The sequence below is a fragment of the Oncorhynchus masou genome, unplaced genomic scaffold, assembly GCF_036934945.1.
Source record: "Oncorhynchus masou masou isolate Uvic2021 unplaced genomic scaffold, UVic_Omas_1.1 unplaced_scaffold_2332, whole genome shotgun sequence".
Taxonomy (NCBI): domain Eukaryota; kingdom Metazoa; phylum Chordata; class Actinopteri; order Salmoniformes; family Salmonidae; genus Oncorhynchus; species Oncorhynchus masou.
Window position 1 is genome coordinate 40,001 of NW_027008794.1, and position 19,432 is coordinate 59,432.

Below are 19,432 nucleotides of genomic sequence, written 5' to 3' on the forward strand. Positions count from 1 at the left end.
GAAGGAGGGTAGGGGAGGTATAATATAAAGGAAGGAGGGTAGGGGAGGTAAAATATGAAGGAAGGAGGGTAGGGGAGGTATAATATAAAGGAAGGAGGGTAGGGGAGGTAAAATATGAAGGAAGGAGAGCAGGGGAGGTATAATATGAAGGAAGGAGGGGAGGGGAGGTAAAATATGAAGGAAGGAGGGGAGGGGAGGTAAAATATAAACGTAGGAGGGTAGGGGGAGGGGAGGTATAATATAAAGGAAGGAGGGTAGGGGAGGGGAGGTATAATATAAACGTAGGAGGGTAGGGGAGGGGAGGTATAATATAAAGGAAGGAGGGTAGGGGAGGGGAGGTATAATATAAAGGAAGGAGGGAGGGGAGGGGAGGTATAATATAAAGGAAGGAGGGTAGGGGAGGGGAGGTATAATATAAAGGTAGGAGGGGAGGGGAGGGGAGGTATAATATAAAGGTAGGAGGGTAGGGGAGGTATAATATAATGGTAGGAGGGTAGGGGAGGGGAGGTATAATATAAACGTAGGAGGGGAGGGGAGGTATAATATAAAGGAAGGAGGGGAGGGGAGGTATAATATGAAGGAAGGAGGGTAGGGGAGGTATAATATAAAGGTAGGAGGGTAGGGGAGGTATAATATAATGGTAGGAGGGTAGGGGAGGTATAATATAAACGTAGGAGGGGAGGGGAGGTATAATATGAAGGAAGGAGGGGAGGTATAATATAAAGGAAGGAGGGGAGGGGAGGTATAATATAATGGTAGGAGGGTAGGGGAGGGGAGGTATAATATAAAGGAAGGAGGGGAGGGGAGGTATAATATAAACGTAGGAGGGGAGGGGAGGTATAATATAAAGGTAGGAGGGGAGGGGAGGTATAATATAAAGGTAGGAGGGTAGGGGAGGTATAATATAATGGTAGGAGGGTAGGGGAGGTATAATATAAAGGAAGGAGGGTAGGGGAGGGGAGGTATAATATGAAGGAAGGAGGGTAGGGGAGGTATAATATAAAGGTAGGAGGGTAGGGGAGGTATAATATAATGGTAGGAGGGTAGGGGAGGGGAGGTATAATATAAAGGTAGGAGGGGAGGGGAGGTATAATATAAAGGAAGGAAGGAGGGGAGGGGAGGTATAATATAAAGGAAGGAGGGGAGGGGAGGTATAATATGAAGGAAGGAGGGGAGGTATAATATAAAGGTAGGAGGGGAGGGGAGGTATAATATAAAGGTAGGAGGGGAGGGGAGGTATAATATAAAGGTAGGAGGGGAGGGGAGGTATAATATAAAGGAAGGAGGGTAGGGGAGGTAAAATATAAAGGAAGGAGGGTAGGGGAGGTATAATATAATGGTAGGAGGGTAGGGGAGGTATAATATAAAGGAAGTAGGGTAGGGGAGGTATAATATAAAGGTAGGAGGGGAGGGGAGGTATAATATAAAGGAAGGAGGGTAGGGGAGGGGAGGTATAATATAAAGGTATGAGGGTAGGGGAGGTATAATATAAAGGAAGGAGGGTAGGGGAGGGAGGTATAATATAAAGGAAGGAGGGGAGGGGAGGGTAGGTATAATATAAAGGAAGGAGGGGAGGGGAGGGGAGGTATAATATAAAGGAAGGAGGGGAGGGGAGGTATAATATAAAGGCAGGAGGGTAGGGGAGGGGAGGTATAATATAAAGGAAGGAGGGGAGGGGAGGTATAATATAAAGGTAGGAGGGGAGGGGAGGTATAATATAAAGGAAGGAGGGGAGGGGAGGGGAGGTATAATATGAAGGAAGGAGGGGGAGGTATAATATAAAGGAAGGAGGGGAGGGGAGGTATAATATAATGGTAGGAGGGTAGGGGGAGGGGAGGTATAATATAAAGGAAGGAGGGGAGGGGAGGTATAATATAAACGTAGGAGGGGAGGGGAGGTATAATATAAAGGTAGGAGGGGAGGGAGGTATAATATAAAGGTAGGAGGGTAGGGGAGGTATAATATGAAGGAAGGAGGGTAGGGGAGGTATAATATAAAGGTAGGAGGGTAGGGGAGGTATAATATAAACGTAGGAGGGGAGGGGAGGTATAATATAAAGGTAGGAGGGGAGGGGAGGTATAATATAAAGGAAGGAAGGAGGGGAGGGGAGGTATAATATAAAGGAAGGAGGGGAGGGGAGGTATAATATGAAGGAAGGAGGGGAGGTATAATATAAAGGTAGGAGGGGGGGGAGGTATAATATAAAGGTAGGAGGGGAGGGGAGGTATAATATAAAGGTAGGAGGGGGAGGGGAGGTATAATATAAAGGAAGGAGGGTAGGGGAGGTAAAATATAAAGGAAGGAGGGTAGGGGAGGTATAATATAATGGTAGGAGGGTAGGGGAGGTATAATATAAAGGTAGGAGGGGAGGGGAGGTATAATATAAAGGTAGGAGGGGAGGGGAGGTATAATATAAAGGAAGGAGGGTAGGGGAGGTAAAATATAAAGGAAGGAGGGTAGGGGAGGTATAATATAATGGTAGGAGGGTAGGGGAGGTATAATATAAAGGAAGTAGGGTAGGGGAGGTATAATATAAAGGTAGGAGGGGAGGGGAGGTAAAATATAAAGGAAGGAGGGTAGGGGAGGGGAGGTATAATATAAAGGTATGAGGGTAGGGGAGGTATAATATAAAGGAAGGAGGGTAGGGGAGGGGAGGTATAATATAAAGGAAGGAGGGGAGGGGAGGGTAGGTATAATATAAAGGAAGGAGGGGAGGGGAGGGGAGGTATAATATAAAGGAAGGAGGGGAGGGGGAGGTATAATATAAAGGCAGGAGGGTAGGGGGAGGGGAGGTATAATATAAAGGAAGGAGGGGAGGGGAGGTATAATATAAAGGTAGGAGGGGAGGGGAGGTATAATATAAAGGAAGGAGGGTAGGGGAGGTAAAATATAAAGGAAGGAGGGTAGGGGAGGGGAGGTATAATATAAAGGTATGAGGGTAGGGGAGGTATAATATAAAGGAAGGAGGGTAGGGGGAGGGGAGGTATAATATAAAGGAAGGAGGGGGAGGGGAGGGTAGGTATAATATAAAGGAAGGAGGGGAGGGGAGGGGAGGTATAATATAAAGGAAGGAGGGGAGGGGAGGTATAATATAAAGGCAGGAGGGTAGGGGAGGGGAGGTATAATATAAAGGAAGGAGGGGAGGGGAGGTATAATATAAAGGTAGGAGGGGAGGGGAGGTATAATATAATGGTAGGAGGGTAGGGGAGGTATAATATAAACGTAGGAGGGGAGGGGAGGTATAATATAATGGTAGGAGGGGAGGGGAGGTATAATATAAAGGAAGGAGTGTAGGGGAGGTATAATATAATGGTAGGAGGGTAGGGGAGTTATAATATAAACGTAGGAGGGGAGGGGAGGTATAATATAAAGGAAGGAGGGGAGGGGAGGTATAATATAAAGGTAGGAGGGTAGGGGAGGTATAATATAAAGGTATGAGGGGAGGGGAGGGGAGGGGAGGTATAATATAAAGGAAGGAGGGGAGGGGAGGTATAATATAAAGGAAGGAGGGGAGGGGAGGTATAATATAAAGGTATGAGGGTAGGGGGAGGGGAGGTATAATATAAAGGAAGGAGGGTAGGGGAGGTATAATATAAAGGCAGGAGGGTAGGGGAGGGGAGGTATAATATAAAGGAAGGAGGGGAGGGGAGGTATAATATAAAGGAAGGAGGGGAGGGGAGGTATAATATAAAGGAAGGAGGGGAGGGGAGGTATAATATAAAGGTATGAGGGTAGGGGAGGGGAGGTATAATATAAAGGAAGGAGGGTAGGGGAGGGGAGGTATAATATAAAGGAAGGAGGGTAGGGGAGGGGAGGTATAATATAAAGGAAGGAGGGTAGGGGAGGGGAGGTATAATATAAAGGAAGGAGGGTAGGGGAGGGGAGGTATAATATAAAGGAAGGAGGGGGAGGGGAGGTATAATATAAAGGTATGAGGGTAGGGGAGGGGAGGTATAATATAAAGGAAGGAGGGGAGGGGAGGTATAATATAAAGGCAGGAGGGTAGGGGAGGGGAGGTATAATATAAAGGAAGGAGGGGAGGGGAGGTATAATATAAAGGAAGGAGGGGAGGGGAGGTATAATATAAAGGAAGGAGGGGAGGGGAGGTATAATATAAAGGTATGAGGGTAGGGGAGGGGAGGTATAATATAAAGGAAGGAGGGTAGGGGAGGTATAATATAAAGGCAGGAGGGTAGGGGAGGGGAGGTATAATATAAAGGAAGGAGGGGAGGGGAGGTATAATATAAAGGAAGGAGGGGAGGGGAGGTATAATATAAAGGTAGGAGGGTAGGGGAGGTATAATATAAAGGTAGGAGGGGAGGGAGGGGAGGGGAGGTATAATATAAAGGTAGGAGGGGAGGGGAGGTATAATATAAAGGTAGGAGGGGAGGGGAGGTATAATATAAAGGAAGGAGGGGAGGGAGGTATAATATAAAGGTAGGAGGGTAGGGGGGAGGTATAATATAAAGGTAGGAGGGGAGGGTAGGGGAGGGGAGGTATAATATAAAGGTAGGAGGGGAGGGGAGGTATAATATAAAGGAAGGAGGGGAGGGGAGGTATAATATAAAGGAAGGAGGGTAGGGGAGGTATAATATAAAGGCAGGAGGGTAGGGGAGGGGAGGTATAATATAAAGGAAGGAGGGGAGGGGAGGTATAATATAAAGGAAGGAGGGGAGGGGAGGTATAATATAAAGGAAGGAGGGTAGGGGAGGTATAATATAAAGGAAGGAGGGGAGGGGAGGTATAATATAAAGGTATGAGGGTAGGGGAGGGGAGGTATAATATAAAGGAAGGAGGGTAGGGGAGGTATAATATAAAGGCAGGAGGGTAGGGGAGGGGAGGGGAGGGGAGGGGAGGTATAATATAAAGGAAGGAGGGGAGGGGAGGGGAGGTATAATATAAAGGAAGGAGGGAGGGGAGGGTAGGTATAATATAAAGGAAGGAGGGGAGGGGAGGTATAATATAAAGGCAGGAGGGGAGGGGAGGGGAGGTATAATATAAAGGAAGGAGGGTAGGGGAGGGGAGGTATAATATAAAGGAAGGAGGGGAGGGGAGGTATAATATAAAGGTATGAGGGTAGGGGAGGGGAGGTATAATATAAAGGAAGGAGGGGGGGGAGGTATAATATAAAGGCAGGAGGGTAGGGGAGGGGAGGTATAATATAAAGGAAGGAGGGGAGGGGAGGTATAATATAAAGGAAGGAGGGGAGGGGAGGTATAATATAAAGGAAGGAGGGGAGGGGAGGTATAATATAAAGGTATGAGGGTAGGGGAGGGGAGGTATAATATAAAGGAAGGAGGGGAGGGGAGGTATAATATAAAGGTATGAGGGTAGGGGAGGGGAGGTATAATATAAAGGAAGGAGGGGAGGGGAGGTATAATATAAAGGCAGGAGGGTAGGGGAGGTATAATATAAAGGTATGAGGGTAGGGGGAGGGGAGGTATAATATAAAGGAAGGAGGGGGAGGGGAGGTATAATATAAAGGCAGGAGGGTAGGGGAGGGGAGGTATAATATAAAGGAAGGAGGGTAGGGGAGGGGAGGTATAATATAAAGGAAGGAGGGTAGGGGAGAGGGGAGGTATAATATAAAGGTAGGAGGGGAGGGGAGGGGAGGTATAATATAAAGGAAGGAGGGTAGGGGGAGGTATAATATAAAGGAAGGAGGGGAGGGGAGGGAGGTATAATATAAAGGCAGGAGGGTAGGGGAGGGGAGGTATAATATAAAGGAAGGAGGGTAGGGGAGGTATAATATAAAGGAAGGAGGGGAGGGGAGGTATAATATAAAGGAAGGAGGGTAGGGAGGGGAGGTATAATATAAAGGCAGGAGGGTAGGGGAGGGGGAGGTATAATATAAAGGCAGGAGGGTAGGGGGAGGGGAGGTATAATATAAAGGAAGGAGGGTAGGGGAGGTATAATATAAAGGAAGGAGGGGAGGGGAGGTATAATATAAAGGAAGGAGGGGAGGGGAGGTATAATATAAAGGAAGGAGGGTAGGGGAGGGGAGGTATAATATAAAGGCAGGAGGGTAGGGGAGGGGAGGTATAATATAAAGGCAGGAGGGTAGGGGAGGGGAGGTATAATATAAAGGAAGGAGGGTAGGGGAGGGAGGTATAATATAAAGGAAGGAGGGTAGGGGAGGTATAATATAAAGGAAGGAGGGTAGGGGAGGGGAGGTATAATATAAAGGAAGGAGGGGAGGGAGGTATAATATAAAGGAAGGAGGGTAGGGGGAGGGAGGTATAATATAAAGGCAGGAGGGTAGGGGAGGGGAGGTATAATATAAAGGAAGGAGGGTAGGGGAGGGGAGGTATAATATAAAGGAAGGAGGGTAGGGGAGGGGAGGTATAATATAAAGGAAGGAGGGTAGGGGAGGGGAGGTATAATATAAAGGAAGGAGGGTAGGGGAGGGGGAGGTATAATATAAAGGTAGGAGGGGAGGGGAGGGGAGGTATAATATAAAGGAAGGAGGGTAGGGGAGGTATAATATAAAGGAAGGAGGGGAGGGGAGGTATAATATAAAGGAAGGAGGGGAGGGGAGGTATAATATAAAGGAAGGAGGGTAGGGGAGGGGAGGTATAATATAAAGGAAGGAGGGTAGGGGAGGGGAGGTATAATATAAAGGTAGGAGGGGGAGGGGAGGGGAGGTATAATATAAAGGCAGGAGGGTAGGGGGAGGGGAGGTATAATATAAAGGTATGAGGGTAGGGGAGGGGAGGTATAATATAAAGGAAGGAGGGGAGGGGAGGTATAATATAAAGGAAGGAGGGTAGGGGAGGTATAATATAAAGGAAGGAGGGGAGGGGAGGTATAATATAAAGGAAGGAGGGTAGGGGAGGTATAATATAAAGGAAGGAGGGGAGGGGAGGTATAATATAAAGGAAGGAGGGTAGGGGAGGGGAGGTATAATATAAAGGAAGGAGGGGAGGGGAGGTATAATATAAAGGCAGGAGGGTAGGGGAGGGGAGGTATAATATAAAGGTAGGAGGGGAGGGGAGGTATAATATAAAGGAAGGAGGGGAGGGGAGGTATAATATAAAGGAAGGAGGGTAGGGGAGGTATAATATAAAGGAAGGAGGGTAGGGGGAGGTATAATATGAAGGAAGGAGGGGAGGGAGGTATAATATAAAGGTATGAGGGTAGGGGAGGGGAGGTATAATATAAAGGAAGGAGGGGAGGGGAGGTATAATATAAAGGAAGGAGGGTAGGGGAGGTATAATATGAAGGAAGGAGGGGAGGGGAGGTATAATATAAAGGTATGAGGGTAGGGGAGGGGAGGTATAATATAAAGGAAGGAGGGGAGGGGAGGTATAATATAAAGGAAGGAGGGTAGGGGAGGTATAATATAAAGGAAGGAGGGGAGGGGAGGTATAATATAAAGGAAGGAGGGGAGGGGAGGTATAATATAAAGGTAGGAGGGGAGGGGGAGGTATAATATAAAGGTAGGAGGGGAGGGGAGGTATAATATAAAGGTATGAGGGTAGGGGAGGGGAGGTATAATATAAAGGAAGGAGGGGAGGGGAGGTATAATATAAAGGAAGGAGGGTAGGGGAGGTATAATATAAACGAAGGAGGGGAGGGGAGGTATAATATAAAGGAAGGAGGGTAGGGGAGGGGAGGTATAATATAAAGGAAGGAGGGGAGGGGAGGGGAGGTATAATATAAAGGCAGGAGGGTAGGGGAGGGGAGGTATAATATAAAGGCAGGAGGGTAGGGGAGGTATAATATAAAGGCAGGAGGGGAGGGGAGGTATAATATAAAGGCAGGAGGGTAGGGGAGGGAGGTATAATATAAAGGTATGAGGGGAGGGGAGGTATAATATAAAGGCAGGAGGGGAGGGGAGGGGAGGTATAATATGAAGGAAGGAGGGGAGGGGAGGTATAATATAAAGGCAGGAGGGTAGGGGAGGTATAATATAAAGGCAGGAGGGGAGGGGAGGGGAGGTATAATATAAAGGAAGGAGGGGAGGGGAGGTATAATATAAAGGTATGAGGGTAGGGGAGGTATAATATAAAGGTATGAGGGTAGGGGAGGTATAATATAAAGGAAGGAGGGGAGGGGAGGTATAATATAAAGAAAGGGGAGGGGAGGGGAGGTATAATATAAAGGTAGGAGGGGAGGGGAGGTATAATATAAAGGAAGGAGGGAGGGGAGGTATAATATAAAGGTAGGAGGGTCGGGGAGGTATAATATAACTAGATTATAATACATAATAAATTGCTTCACTGTGTGTCCGCCTCTGCATTGCTGCTCTATGGAGTTTTACGCTGAGTCCTTTTTACTTTGTGATGACTGCTAATGTTAAAGGGCTTTATAAAATACGTTTGATTGATTGATCTGCTGCCAGCAGACCAGTAGACTGAAGACGGGCAGAACACACTTTTCAGTTCTACACAAAAATGGACACTAGAGTAGGCCCATGTATTAGTCAACCTGGATAAGAGCGTCTGCCAAATGACTTAAATGTAAATGTAAATGTGAATAAGATGCTATTTAGTTACCCGGAGAAGACTGGTCACTGGAAGCTACCAGAGTAGCAGGGGTGGGCCGACGTCTTCTGATCTGGAGAGAAACAGACAGAACTGACATCAGTATTCACAAAATCGAGAAAAAGTTAAATTAAGAAACCAAGAAAAACACAAGATTTTGTGGTGGTGGTGTTTGCTTAGAGATAGAATTAAGATGTGTTGTGGGGTTAAAAAAAAGACTCCAACAACAGTATTGCACCCACACAAACAGCTGACCTCATCCTCAACTCCCTCAGTTGCACAGACACACACACGTACACACACACCAGCGGTTCTGAGCTGTAGCTGCCAGCCTTGCTGAGTAAGGACGAACGACATGTGAGGTCCATTCCTACTGTTTTTTCTAAATGCTGAAATCTGCAATTACAAAACAGTCTAGTTGGCTTTCTGTTCACTGCTCTGACGACGAGCTCATGTCTGAAGGAGACGACACCTGCGAGGTTAAAAAAAAAAACGCCCGGTCTTTTTATTTTTTAAATATTTTTTATATATATTGACTTTCAATGTCACACACTGTTTTTTATGTGTATCTTGTACTGGAGTGACAAAAACAGTCAGCACCATGATGATAGTTTTAGAGGCAGAGTTAGGAGTGCTTCTTCACCTGCTGTTTATCACTATTTTTTCTCTGATTTAAGTATAGCCTCCATGTAAGGAAGACAAGATGGAATTCATAGAACAACACAGTTCCAAAACTCCTAACCCAACCTCGTTTCGGATGCGAAACAGTCTACACGCAGAAACCAGAAACGGAGGCTGAGTTCACACAGGCAGCCCAATTCTGAAGTTTTTATTGGCGAAAGAGCTGATCCGATTGGGTCAAAAGACCAATTAGTGGAAAAAGATCATAATTGAGGCAGCTTGTGTAAACACAGCCTCTGAAAATCTTTGCAATGCATATGTTACTACTGAAGAAAATGCTTACCTAATGAGAGTCTTGCTCTGCTTTCTTAGTTAACGATAAGGGTTTATTTAATAGGGACTCATTATGGGATTAGATGTTATCTCCTTGATGAGGTACTGCTCACCAGTCAATGTTATCTCCTTGATGACACACTGTTGCTCACTAGCCAATGTTATCTCCTTCATAATACACTGCTCATTAGTCAATGTTATCACCTTGAATGACACACTGCTCATTAGTCAACGTTATCTTATTGAATGACACACTCATGCTCACTAGTCAATGTTATCTCCTTCATAATACACTGCTCATTAGTCAACGTTATCTCCTTGAATGACACACTGCTCATTAGTCAACGTTATCTCCTTGAATGACACACTGCTCATTAGTCAATGGTATCTCCTTGAATGACACACTGCTCATTAGTCAATGTTATCTCTTTGATGACGCACTGCTCATTGGTCAAAGTTATCTCCTTGAATGACACACTGCTCATTGGTCAATGTTATCTCTTTGATGATGCACTGCTTTTTAGTCAATGTTATCTCCTTGAATGACACACTCCTGCTCAGTAGTCAAATGTTTTTTTTTGGCACCAAAGAAAACAAATGATAAACAACAACACATTTAAACGATGTGCAGGTGTGGTTGGAAGCCCAAGGGTTGAAATGAAAACCACACCACAAACAAGGTTTGTTACAACAGATGACAAAATATACTAATTATAAATATATAAATTAATTGATCAGTAAAAATGTTTTGTTTAAATGTTTGTGCACGTGTGTGCATGTGAGTGTGTGAGAGAGAGAGTAAGGCTTATATGGAGGAGATTACTGAGTAGTTTGGTTCATCAGACTGACCTATTATTATGTTATTGAGGGAGATTGAGGTTTTGGCATAATAATTCCATAGTATGGTACCTCTGTATGTTATCTCCTTGATGACACACTGCTAATTGGGTACGCAGACCAAAAGAGGATTCATTTCCTTTCACACACAACCAGAGAAAGACTGTGTATAAGAAGCAACATCTCTTTTTCTTTCACACCAGATGGAGAGAATATGAAAGCATATTTGGGTCCTTGAAAAGCGCAGTATTAAACCCATTTCTTATTATTGCTGTTAGAAGTGTCCCACTGGGGCCCATTGGGGCACTGGTTGATTGTGTGGTCAGTGTTGTTTTCACTTTTACAGGAACATTGCTCACTTCATATCCTGTCTGTCGAGGATATTAAAAAGGTTTCCTTCTTTTGTTTGCTTGTGTCAATACCTTTTCATGTTCACCCACCTCGCAGCTGAAGAGCCACTCCAGTACCGCTCTCCTCAGGATTCCCTCCAACCCTCCAGCCCTCCAACCCTCCAGCCCTCCAACCCTCCAACCCTCCAGCCCTCCAACCCTCCAACCCTCCAGCCCTCCAACCCTCCAACCCTCCAGCCCTCCAACCCTCCAACCCTCCAGCCCTCCAACCCTCCAACCCTCCAGCCCTCCAACCCTCCAACCCTCCAACCCTCCAGCCCTCCAACCCTCCAGCCCTCCAGCCCTCCAACCCTCCAGCCCTCCAGCCCTCCAGCCCTCCCCTATTCCTACTCATTTTATTGATATTTATCCAGCATGTATGTGTGTGTGTGTGTGTGTGTGTGTGTGTGTGTGTGTGTGTGTGTGTGTGTGTGTGTGTGTGTGTGTGTGTGTGTGTGTGTGTGTGTGTGTGTGTGTGTGTGTGTGTGTGTGTGTGTGTGTGTGTGTGTCAGTGTGTGTATGTTTATAGCGTGTGCACTGTGTGATTATATTAACCTGTGTGTACGTGTTCCCTTGCATTTGCGTTTGCGTGTGTGTGTGCCATATCTTATGCTACACACACATATTATTACATACTTACTATACCATACCGCGATATCATACCATATCTTACCATACCCTACCATACCATACATCAATACCATACCATATCTTACCCTACCATACCATATCTTACCATACCCTACCATACCATACCTCAATACCACAACATACCTTAATACCATACCTTACCATAACCTACCATACCATACCATACCTCAATACCACAACATACCTTAATACCATACCATATCTTACCATAACCTACCATACCATACCATACCTCAATACCAATACCCTATCTTACCATACCATACCTCAACACCATACCATATCTTATCATACTATACCTCAATACCATACCATATCTTATCATACCATACTTCAATACCATACCATATCTTATCATACTATAGCTCAACACCATACCATATCTTATCATACTATACCTCAATACCAATACCATATCATACCATACCTTAATACCATACCATATCTTACCCTACCATACCATACCATACCTCAACACCATACCATATCTTACCATACCATACCTCAACACCAGACCATATCTTATCATACTATACCTCAATACCATATCTTACAATACCTCAATACCACACCATACCATATCTTATCATACCATACCTCAAAACCTATACCCTATCATACCATACCATACCTTAATACCATACCATATCTTACCATACCCTACCATACCATACCTCAATACCAATACCCTATCTTATCATACCATACTTCAACACCATACCATATCTTATCATACTATAGCTCAACACCATACCATATCTTATCATACCATACCTCAATACCAATACCATATCTTACCATGCTATACCTCAATACCATACCATACCATATCTTACCATACCCTACCATACCATACCTCAATACCAATACCATATCTTACCATGCTATACCTCAATACCATACCATATCTTACCATACCCTACCATACCATACCTCAATACCACAACATACCTTAATACCATACCATATCTTACCATAACCTACCATACCATACCATACCTCAATACCAATATCCTATCTTACCATACCATAACTCAACACCATACCATATCTTATCATACTATACCTCAATACCATACCATATCTTATCATACCATACTTCAATACCATACCATATCTTATCATACTATAGCTCAACACCATACCATATCTTATCATACCATACTTCAATACCATACCATATCTTATCATACTATAGCTCAACACCATACCATATCTTATCATACTATAGCTCAACACCAGACCATATCTTATCATACTATACCTCAATACCAATACCCTATCATACCATACCTTAATACCATACCATATCTTACCCTACCATACCATACCATACCTCAACACCATACCATATCTTACCATACCATACCTCAACACCAGACCATATCTTATCATACTATACCTCAATACCATATCTTACAATACCTCAATACCACACCATACCATATCTTATCATACCATACCTCAACACCATACCATATCTTACCATACCATACCTCAACACCAGACCATATCTTATCATACTATACCTCAATACCATATCTTACAATACCTCAATACCACACCATACCATATCTTATCATACCATACCTCAATACCTATACCCTATCATACCATACCATACCTTTAATACCATACCATATCTTACCATACCCTACCATACCATACCTCAATACCAATACCCTATCTTATCATACCATACTTCAACACCATACCATATCTTATCATAAAATACGTCAATACCAATACCCTATCTTATCATACCATACCTCAATACCAATACCATATCTTACCATGCTATACCTCAATACCATACCATACCATATCTTACCATACCCTACCATACCATACCTCAATACAAATACCATATCTTACCATGCTATACCTCAATACCATACCATATCTTACCATACCCTACCATACCATACCTCAATACCACAACATACCTTAATACCATACCATATCTTACCATAACCTACCATACCATACCATACCTCAATACCAATACCCTATCTTACCATACCATACCTCAACACCATACCATATCTTATCATACTATACCTCAATACCATAACATATCTTATCATACCATACTTCAATACCATACCATATCTTATCATACTATAGCTCAACACCATACCATATCTTATCATACTATACCTCAATACCAATACCCTATCATACCATACCTTAATACCATACCATATCTTACCCTACCATACCATACCTCAACACCATACCATATCTTACCATACCATACCTCAACACCAGACCATATCTTATCATACTATACCTCAATACCATACCATATCTTACCATACCTCAATACCACACCATACCATATCTTATCATACCATACCTCAATACCTATACCCTATCATACCATACCATACCTTAATACCATACCATATCTTACCATACCCTACCATACCATACCTCAATACCAATACCCTATCTTACAATACCATACCTTAACACCATACCATATCTTATCATACTATAGCTCAACACCATACCATATCTTATCATACTATAGCTCAACACCAGACCATATCTTATCATACTATACCTCAATACCAATACCCTATCATACCATACCTTAATACCATACCCTATCATACCTCAATACCATACCATATCTTACCATACCATATCTTATCACACTATACCTCAACACCATACCATATCTTATCATACTATACCTCAATACCAATACCCTATCATACCATACCTTAATACCATACCCTATCATACCATACCTCAATACCATACCATATCTTACCATACCATATCTTATCACACTATACCTCAACACCATACCATATCTTATCATACTATAGCTCAACACCAGACCATATCTTATCATACTAAACCTCAATACCAATACCTTATCATACCATACCTTAATACCATACCCTATCATACCATACCTCAATACCATACCATATCTTACCATACCTCAATACCATACCATATCTTACCATACCATATCTTATCACACTATACCTCAATACCATACCATATCTTACCATACAATACCTCAGTCACCAGTATAGTTGTATTTAAAAAGCCATTTGGGTTTAACTACCATTTTATTTGGGATTTGTAATCTATTTTTCAAAGCGTCCTGGCCAAGATAGGCAGCACCAAGTCATTACACAATTACAGACAAACAACATGAAAACTACAAGTAATACAGTAAAAACCATAGAATTCACAAGAGTAAAACAAAATTATAAAACAGCAAATTAAAAACATTGACAGGTCAGGGAATCAGTCTCAAAATCCTTCATCAGTGATTTAAAAATACCAATCGGGACAAGTTCTTCCAGTTTGAAAGTATTTTGTAAGGCTTTCCAAGCCGATGGTGCAGAGTACATAAAAGCCCTTTTACCAAATTCAGTTCGGACATTTGTAACAGTTAGCAGGATAAAGTCCAGCGAACGAAGAGAGAACCCACCACATTTCTGAACAGTATAAATGCACAAATAAAAAGGTAGTAAACCCAAAATGGCTTTGTAAATAAAAGTATACCAGTGCCTGAGCCTACGAGTGACTAGAGAAGGCCAGCCAACCCTGGTATACAAAGTGCAGTGGTGCGGAAGGGTTTTGCAGTTTAAAATAAATCTCAATGCACCATGGTAAAGGGTGTCAATTGATCTCAAACACTGAGCGGAAGCATTCATATATAAAATATTCCCATAGTCTAGTAAAGGCATAAATGTAGCTGATAGTAGCCTCCTAAATCAAATCAAATCAACTTTTATTTGTTACATACACATGGTTAGCAGATGTTAATGCGAGTGTAGCGAAATGCTTGCTTCTGGCTTCAAAAGAAAAACAGGTCTTATTCATAAAATAAAATCCCAATTTCAGCTTCAATCTTTTTTGTAAATTGTTGAATATACAATTTAAAAGAGAGGCCGTCATCAATTAAAATTCTGAGATATTTATGAGGTTACAGTCTCAATCTCATTGCCCTACAAGGTAGTAATAGGTGAAGAGTTCAGAGGTCTATTTCTTGCTTTAGAAAACACCATTAGTTTAGTTCTGTCAGTATTGAGGAAAAGCTTCAATTGACACAAGGTATGTTGAACAGTATAAAAAGCATTTTGTAAGTTCTGGAAAGCTTTTGTAAGAGATGAGGCACAACAGTAAATAACAGTATCATCAGCATAAAAATGAAGTTGAGCATTTTGGACATTTCTGTCTAAATTGTTTATATAAATAGTGAATAAGAGAGGACCAGGTACAGAGCCTTGGGGCACACCATTACTGACAGACAATTTAACAGACATGAGTGCACTGAGTTCTATCAGACAGATAGACACAGTGCTGTTTTTTGTCAAGGGCTTCAGTGATATCATTTAAAACCTTCATGGCTGCTGTAATTGTGCTATGCTTCTTCCTGAAGCCCGATTGGTACATTGATAAAATAGAGTTAGTATATAAAACTCTTTTAGCTGCTCACTCACAAGGGTTTCAAGTATTTTCACCAGGGGTGACAGCTTTGAGATTGGCCTATAATTATTTAAGAGAGTTGGATCTCCCCCTTTTAAAAGTGGTAGGACAAATGCGGATTTCCAGATCTTTGGAACTTCATATCAGTGGTAACAGACATAAAATATTCAGACTTGGTCTTCCTGAGAAGAAAAGAAAACTTGTTTCATAACTGCCTAAAAAATAAGCCAATCAGCATCAGAACATGATTTCCTTGCTTTAGCCCAGGCTAGATTATGGTTGTGAATAATATTAGACAGCTCAGAAGAAAACCATGGCTTAACCCGCCCTTTAACCCTGAACCTGCGGAATGGGGCATGTTTGTTTACTATTTGGGAAAAACCATCATGAAAGAATTTCCAGACAGTTTCCCACAGGGATAAACTCAATCTGCTCCAGTCAAAATAAAACAAATCATGAAGGAAAGTTTGCTCATTAAAACGCTTCAAATGTCTCTTATGAATAAAACGTGGGTTTGTCTTTGGAACCTTAGTATTTCTAACAGCAACAACAGCACAATGGTCACTAAAATCATTACAACAAAAACGCAGAATATTTATGTGGAACATTTGTCAATATCAAATCAATCAGGGGCTATTTTTGGGGCATTTAAGTTTTGGGTGGGTGAGTTAATCGACTTGGTAAGATTCATAGAATTACAAACATTTTTAAATCATCAGACACTGGCTTTAACCAACACCAGTTGAGATCACCAATCAAGATCATTTCACTGTAAAGATGTTTAGACATAAGGTTCATCAGAGAAGAAAATACATCACCGAGAACAGAGGAGGGTCTATAACAGCCAATCACAGATACAGAGAACAGAGGAGGGTCTATAACAGCAAATCACAGTTATAGAGAGGCCCTTCAAACCTCAAAATTCAGGTTTCTCAATATTGCAAGAAATTCAAACTGTTTACAAATAGTTTCGGACTTTGCCACACTTAAAGGGAATTTAGTTTTTACATATTTAGCCACACCCCCACCTTTCTTAACTTGATCAGTACGATAAACATTGTAAATACTTATACAAATATCCTTATCAAAAACAGACTTGCTGAGCCAGGTTTCAGAAAACACAATTACATCAGCATCAGTTGATTTACCCCAAATCCTAACCCCATCCATTTTTGACAAGATGCTGCGTAGATTTAAATGAAAAATAGATCTAGATTTAAAATCAGAGGGGGTTTGAAGACATTGCATATCAGGGCCAGGGTTAGGTTGCAGTAACCTGAGATCAACAAAATACCTCTGTTTAATAACCTTGCACAGCTTCTCTTTTTAAGAGACCTACTGAAAGCGAATTCTACAAGTGAGTTTCTAGACAATACAAAACAGTCATTTAAACCCATTATACTTTGGTAGTGACACAAATTCGTACTGTTCACATCATGCCACAAGTGCATCGGCACTTGGACGAGTGGATCGAGTGAAAAAGAGCGAGTTCCTGCAGACAAAATGTCTAATGGACGGGAGATGTACTCACCCAGCGGCAATGTTTGTTTTCAGTGCACAAAGCAATACCACGAAAATTGTAATTTTCACTGATAAATGTAAAAAATAGAGACCAAGGAAGGTAAGGGGAGAGAGGGGCAGCGTGTATGTATGAGTCTGAATGTGAGTGTTTGCGCGTGTGAGTAGATTGGGTGTTGAGGTCGATTGAGAGAACGGGTTGGGGATTGTTGAGCTGCCACTGACAGCCAGGCGAAGAGCAAAAAGGAGCAGCTTGGACGAGACACTCACCAGACGAAGGAAGGACTCAGGCCAGCCAGAGATAGGGTTAATTTGGTAAACTTCAAGTAATGAAGTGCCGAGTTGATCTTTACACCAGCAAAAACAAAATAGTTTGCACTACCCAACAAGGAAGTTACTCAACCATAAACAAATAGGTTATTAGTAGGTTAAAATGTACTCGCCACAGACAAACGACATGACATGCTGCCATCTTGAACACTCGTGGACCACTAAGTAGTTTACTGGAGCAAGGCTCTGGAGCAATGAACCGCCCTTGCTGTCTCTGCCTGGCCGGTTCCCCTCTCTCCACTGGGATTCTCTGCCTCTAACCCTATTACAGGGGCTGAGTCAATGGCTTACTGGTGCTCTTTAATGCCGTCCCTAGGAGGGGTGCGTCACTTGAGTGGGTTGAGTCACTGATGTGATCTCCTGTCTGGGTTGGTGCCCCCCCTTGGGTTGTGCCGTGGCGGAGATCTTTGTGGGCTATACTCGGCCTTGCCTCAGGATGGTAAGTTGGTGGTTGAAGATATCCCTCTAGTGGTGTGGGGGCTGTGCTTTGGCAAAGTGGGTGGGGTTATATCCTTCCTGTTTGGCCCTGTCCAGGGGTACCTGTCTCATTCTCCAGGATTTATGCTTCACATAAACATGAGTTGGGGGGTGTTACGCACGCCTCTATGAAGAGGGAACGCAACACCCTGCTACAACTAAACTCTCCGTGAAGTGAAAAAGGTATGGACTGTAGGTGCAAGAAAGAATGACAACAGGCAGAATGTGGTACCGTTTACCAGGACTTTATTCCTTCACACGGTAATATGGGGAAAAGGGGCTGGACGGAAGCAAAGCAAAGAAAGTATATCTCAAAGCCCCCCCCCTCTCCTATCTTACCTGCCTAACCAATACTTACCTAATTTAGCACCACCTGATGCCCTAACCAAAATACAAGGGGGTGGTCTGCCCAGGTCTTACCTAGTGTGCCTAGACAGCGAATATGCTACAGGTATATGTATGCCCGTGGGCCTCTTGCCTAAGCACTCCCTAGGTGCCTTCGCAACTATCTGAGCAACAAACTCACAAAACATACCAACTCTCAGCCCAGCAAAATCTCTAGCAAACTCTCAGCCCAGCAAAATCTCTCTAGCAAAATCTCTCTAGCAAAATCTCTCTAGCAAAATCTCTCTAGCAAAATCTCTGCAATGACCTCCCAGCAAATCTCTCTCTCCTGAACAGAACACTGGCTTTTATATAGCTTCAGATTGAATGGGTAATTGGAGACAGCTGTCTTGACGAGGGGGCGGGGTCAGCTCTCCAATTAGCCCTGAAGTCGACCAATCAGCTGCTTGAGGGATTTCAGGAAGCCATTTCCTGAAATAAACACATGCAAACATACAAACTACAACACATAAACTGGGGAACGTAACAGGGGGCTAGGGTCAGTTTGTTATATCTGGAGTATTTCTCCTGTCTTATCCGGTGTCCTGTGTGAATTTAAGTATCCTCTCTCTAATTCTCTCTTCTCTCTTTCTTTCTCTCTCTCGGAGGACCTGAGCCGTAGGACCATGCCTCAGGACTACCTGGCATGATGACTCCTTGCTGTTTCCAGTCCAACTGGCCGTGCTGCTGCTCCAGTTTCAACTGTTCTGCCTGCGGCTATGGAACCCTGACCTGTTCACCGGACGTGCTACCATGTCTCTGACCTATTATTTGACCATGCTGGTCATTTATGAACATTTGAACATCTTGGCCATGTTCTGTTATAATCTCCACCCGGCACAGCCAGAAGAGGACTGGCCACCCCTCATAGCCTGGTTCATCTCTAGGTTTCTTCCAAGGTTTTGGCCTTTCCAGGGAGTTTTTCCGAGCCAACGTGCTTCAACA

General features: G+C 43.1%; 1 long non-coding RNA gene across 1 annotated transcript in view; it reads right to left on the reverse strand.

Annotated features, from left to right (window-relative positions):
- Window positions 1–8,562, reverse strand: part of LOC135533349 (uncharacterized) — a 12,709-nt gene extending 4,147 nt beyond the window's left edge. The window contains exon 1 of the long non-coding RNA XR_010454479.1: window positions 8,499–8,562. This is a non-coding gene — a long non-coding RNA (uncharacterized LOC135533349). The remainder of the gene's footprint in view (window positions 1–8,498) is intronic.
- Between the last annotated feature and the right edge of the window lie 10,870 nt (window positions 8,563–19,432).